The 5,395-nt window shown below is 39.1% G+C and overlaps 1 long non-coding RNA gene across 1 annotated transcript; it reads right to left on the bottom strand.

Annotated features, from left to right (window-relative positions):
• Positions 1-340: 340 nt before the first annotated feature.
• LOC118559149 lies at positions 341-1,208 on the bottom strand. The gene is made up of 3 exons (XR_004928693.1): positions 1,156-1,208; positions 565-658; positions 341-360 (listed from the first exon to the last, which is right to left on the bottom strand). It is a non-coding gene; the product is annotated as an uncharacterized LOC118559149 (long non-coding RNA).
• Between the last annotated feature and the right edge of the window lie 4,187 nt (positions 1,209-5,395).

The raw sequence follows: 5,395 nt of genomic DNA, 5'->3' as shown, positions 1-5,395 counted from the left end.
TTTATATCTTCTGTAAATAGTTATAATGTTTTTGATAGTTTATTGTAAATACTTGTTTCTCTAAAAATAAATTAATGTTGTCACTGAGAAGTTGTTCTAAGTTTACTTAAATTGTAAAGAAGTGATGAAACAGATAATGTAAAAGGTTAAAAGACTTTAAGAACACACAGACAACAATAACTTTTATAAACAATTTAATAATTTAATTTAATAATAACAGCAACACAGAGCATGAGGACAAACCATGGTCAGGTGGCAGTAGGCTTCCCACTGACCCCCTGCCCTGTCCCTGGATCTTTGCATTCCTAAAGTAGAGGAAAACAATTTGTGTCAACAGATGCATTTTTTTGCAGGATTGTTCTAAACAAGAGAAATGAGAAGAGATAAACACACAAGGGTCACTACTATCCAAACTATAAGATTAAAAAAAATGACATCTGGGCATCATTTGATGTGATCAAAAGATTATATTTGTACGTTGGTGTTTGAACAGGACTTCTTTGAACTTGTGTGACTTTTACATATAAATGCAACATGTATATGGAATTATGCCTCAACTCTTACCTCCATCTGACTGCGGCAGTGTTCTTGGCCCCGGTAAAGAGGTGGTCATTTTGCCCACGGAGTTTTATCAACTCCTCTGTATGCTCCCTGCTCCCTAGAACAAAATTACATGTAAAGCATATTTCTGTAATGTCAACAGGCAAAATGGCTGTTCTGTATAATTACGCCGGTATTGTTCTTCAAGTGAATTATACTTTAAACCTTATTATACTGTACTGTAAATTAACTATACGTTATTGAGTATTCAAACAAAACGTTTGCAGTATTGACAGCCCAGTACAGCTGGACTGATGTTATTTCTTCAGATGCATTAAGCTTTGACAGTTCTAATCATTTGTAATAAACTGCATGAGAATAAATTGATCGGATTTGTGAGGGACATGGCTATCAGCACAGTTACAATAAGATGTAGGTTAAAATCAAAAATTGTGACATTTTTGTGAAGGCTTTTAATGTTGCTGAACGTCTCGTATCAACAGATTAGCTCTAAGCTTTAGCTTTAGCTGGTCCTACAAATTCCGGTGGCTCCGTTACCGTCACGTATTTTAATAGATGTTCAGTTAAAAAATAAAATAAAAACAAACTACTTACATTTAAAGCTGTACTACGCACTACTGTCAGCGCTGCTGCTGCTTTCCAGTCTTGATGAAAATCCGCCTTCTTTCTTTTTTTTCTTCAACTACTACTAAAAAAAAAAAAAAAGCGAGCAAAGCACCTCGGGAAATCTTATGGCAGGCGAGGCCACTAAGGATGGTAGCGGTGCATCCTCAGAATTCGGGGAAAAGGAGGACGCATTCAAAGGCTGCATTTTAAGCATCCTCAAAATTTTGGCCAAATGGGACAGCCTCCGCGCATCGCTGTGATGTCACCGGCCTTAAAATGCGTCCTTCGAAGGACGCAGCCGCCGAATTGAGACACAGCTATGGTGTACCATAATGCTCCGCATATCCAATGAGCGGAGCAGCTTCGTTGCTTACCAAAATCGTACTTACACATTTTAACAGAGTGCATTGTACCACATAGAATCGGTCAGTAAGCACAACTTCAATCATATATAAGGCGCACTGGATTATAAGGCAGACCATCAATTTTTGAGAAGATTTAAGGATTTAAGTGCGCCTTATAGTCCAAATACATGGTAGTGAGAAAACAAGCCTCCGATTTTCTTTAGACTCACCCTGGAAGCTAGCTGGGGGTTGACAAAAGAATAGTAATTTGAATAACTTTGCATACCTTGCTGCAACAGCCACCACCAAAGCAATGCTTGTCAATGGGGCTTTTCTCAGATGACATCACATTTGCCTGGAGACAGCTCGAGTTTCCCGGAGGTTCACACAAGCAGAGCAATGGCAACAACTGCGATACCAATCATTTTGGAAGATGACAAGGTCCCAGGAGCTTTATTTCTACATGCTTCAATCAATAAATGCAGAGTAGAACAGCTTAAACGTTGATTGAAATGTAGTGGCCTCAAAAAGAAAGCAGTAATATTAGAAAGGTAGGAGAGGCTGTCCTGTCCTCTCCTCTTGCAGAATGGATCAACCGCGAGGGAGAATATCAATGCAAAAACTTCCTTCTTATGGTCTCAATCATATCATATATGTGTGTTGAGGCAATATTCAGGACAGATATGTCCACAATTTTAAGCACATGAACACTGAGCTGTTCTAACTGTAGCAGTTTGACGTCATTCGTGATAAGCCCTGGGCTCCATCCAAATACATCTTTTGGGTAAGGACTCTACACCCAAGATGGGGGCATGGGTCTCTCCAGTGTAGTACTCCTCTCTCTTTGGGGGTCCATGGGCAAAGAGAAAGAGAGATCTTAAGGGGCATGGTACATAGTAATATTGGCACCCCCTGCTGTGATGGACAGTCCTTTGGGGGCTTGTAAAAGTCTCACATTTCAGTGGCTTTCAATCTTACGCTCTGATTTTATCCTCCATGGCTGATTGTGCAACGGCCATAAGATAACTAAATCTATCATAAGCAATAATATAAATAACAAAACAGAAACTAAAGAAAGGAAAGCATAAAATAAGAATCTAACAGGACTAATGAGATGATAAAACACAACCACCTTGACATGAACTAATCTAAGAAAAATACCCAAATATATAATAAAACAAAATGCTGAACAGAAAACTAATAGCAGAAACAATGATCCCAGGCTGACAATGCTAGAGGGGAAAACACAGAGACTGCAGGATCCCGAGGGAGCTACAAGAAACCATTGGAGATTCTGACATAAAATTGTGTACAATACAATGTGTACAATATTATTTTTGAAAATTATGTGCTGGAGATATTCGCTTTTATGACTCGCCTATGTGTGTACAAGGCCTGACTTTTCTTTTGCCATGCCAGCATGTCCTTGTTTCATATAATTGAATGCCTGTCCTAGGATTACACCTATATGCTCTCCCTTCTCCAACTCTCTCTTTAACCCCACTGCTATTTTAATGTTATTCAGCAAACTTTAGCACCATTTGCATTTTCATGAGGCTGACCTACACACATCAACTGTACAGCCTTAATGTTTATATATGCCCTCCATTCCCTGCAGGCAGTAACACATGTCTGGTTTTTAGTTACCTCTCCCATCTTTCCAATTTTCCGTCCTTGATCTGTGCTCTCCTTCCATAGCCTGAGGCTTGAGGATGCAGAAGCACCGCTTGCTTAACAGCTTGGCATCATTTCACTGGTGCAGGTGAATGGAGTGACAGATGGTTAAAGTTCATTGTTACCTTGTTCGGCCTGTTGATTCCTGCTACCCAACTTTCATACAAATTGCAATAAAATGTCAAATTTAAAAGAAAATGCATTCATATAAAGTATTATAATATTAAGAAGAAGTAAGAATTCAATTTTATTTAATTGTGGGAAGCGTGTTTAATTGGGCACAAAATCCACAGTGACCAAAATATGCATCAGCAAAAAACGCTGTTTTAAGACAATCCTCAGACTCTTCTCCAAAAAAATGTGTCATATTACATAGTAAATACCAGATCTTAATTTATCTTAAGTATTTGTTTGTTAAATGGTGCACTGAACCGGTTATCTGAGGTATTGATTAATTGAAACCCAGCAAAGAAAGCTAAAGCGCCTACAAATTAAAGCTGAAACTGTAACAAAATATGATGTCAGTGATGTCAGTTGAAATTAATTTTCTGAAACTTTTCTCATGTTCACAGCTTCTGCTGTGATGTGTCTCTGTTGCTGTCTGTTTACTCGCCTTCCTGCTCCCTGTACTACTCCTGCAATTATTTCCTGATTGTTGGCACCTATGACTGCTCTGATTACTGGCGCTGCCTCACCTGCGTAGTGCACTATAAATACCTTGCTTATCCTGTAGGCAGATGCCAGATTCTTGAAAACCCTAGTGTGCGTACACCATCAGTGTTCTTAGGCTGGCTCCCTGTGAGTGACCTTGTTTGTCATTTGGATTTCTGCCCATTTGCCTCGCCCTTGTCAGACTCTCCTGTTGGATCTGGACATCGACCTGTACCTGTTGCCTGACTCTGCCTCTCTGCTTAGCCTTCCTGTACCTCTGTCTGTCGGATTGTCTCTAATATCTGGACTGTGGACACATTCTGTTGGATTCCCCTATTGGTACTTGTGCCTGCCTTTGTTTACCCGTGGAAGACCCTTGACTGTTTCTGGATCTCATCCCCTGCAACTAGCCAAACAAGGGAACTGGCTTCTGTTAGTTGGGTTATCTACAGACTCCTCCTGGAACCACTGACTGGATTCAACACTACTCCCTGGATCCAAGCAAGGTTAGTGGCTTTGTTTTATTTATGCTTCATGTATCACTGTGAAACAGCCACTAACCTGTCCATCTTCCTTTCAGAGGTTCCTGTGCCAATTCCAGAAGTTTTCCTCACCGGTGGCACCTGTTCGTTTAATAAAAACCTTAAAACACATATTAAATTTCCGGGTCCTGTTCAGAAATGTTACACCTTTTCTTTTCCAAGCAAGGTACCAGTTCCAAAATGTCCTAGATAAACCTAACAATATGCTCACCAGGAACTAAATCTGATAATGATAATAGCAATTTTTCAAATGAAATCCTGGCAATGACTTGAAGTGGTGAAAACAAAAATAATTTTGTGTGATGGAGGATGAACATGGACACCTCCTCCTGAATCTCAAGCTGGTGTCAGCAGCTGTGTGTGGAAAAAAAATGCTTTTGGCAAAAGAGGAGATAACATTTCAAAGTCCTCAATTTTCCTGGATGTGGAGCAGAGAAAGTCAGTAGCATGCCAACAGCTAAGCATGATCTGCCTTCACTGCGGTATATCAGTCTTCCTCAGGCAGAACAGGATCTGTAACATGCTGCTCTTCTGCAAATATTAGCATCATGAAGACCCATCATTTTCTTTCAACTATCTTTTCACTTTTTTCCTAAAAGTAATTATTGTATAGCACATAAATAAATTGTACACATTATTGTTTGTATGGCTGTTAATATGATATATTTGTGTCATTAATAAAATTATGAGAGGGAGAGAGAGATGCACACAGTCATTTTTCTAATCAGTTGACATTAAACCCTTATCCCAACACCAACCCAGTTGTCATTTAGATCACATCTACAGGTAACTGTGAACCATGGTAAAATAAAACTATTATGAGAACGAATTAACCCCCCGAAGCATTGAATTCTAGAACTACTAGGAGTAGCAAATATGAAGTGATCATTTTCTATATACATTTCTAGACTTTATCAGTCTCTGACATTATTTATTGGGTTTTCAAACTATTTATATGTCACTCTCTTGGATATTGGATTTTTTAATACTTTGGTATATAAAGGAGTTTTTGGTCAG

This window comes from Fundulus heteroclitus, unplaced genomic scaffold (genome assembly GCF_011125445.2).
Source record: "Fundulus heteroclitus isolate FHET01 unplaced genomic scaffold, MU-UCD_Fhet_4.1 scaffold_239, whole genome shotgun sequence".
Taxonomy (NCBI): Eukaryota; Metazoa; Chordata; class Actinopteri; order Cyprinodontiformes; family Fundulidae; genus Fundulus; species Fundulus heteroclitus.
The sequence above is the reverse complement of the archived record's forward strand: the minus strand, read 5'-3'. Positions and strand labels throughout refer to the sequence as shown.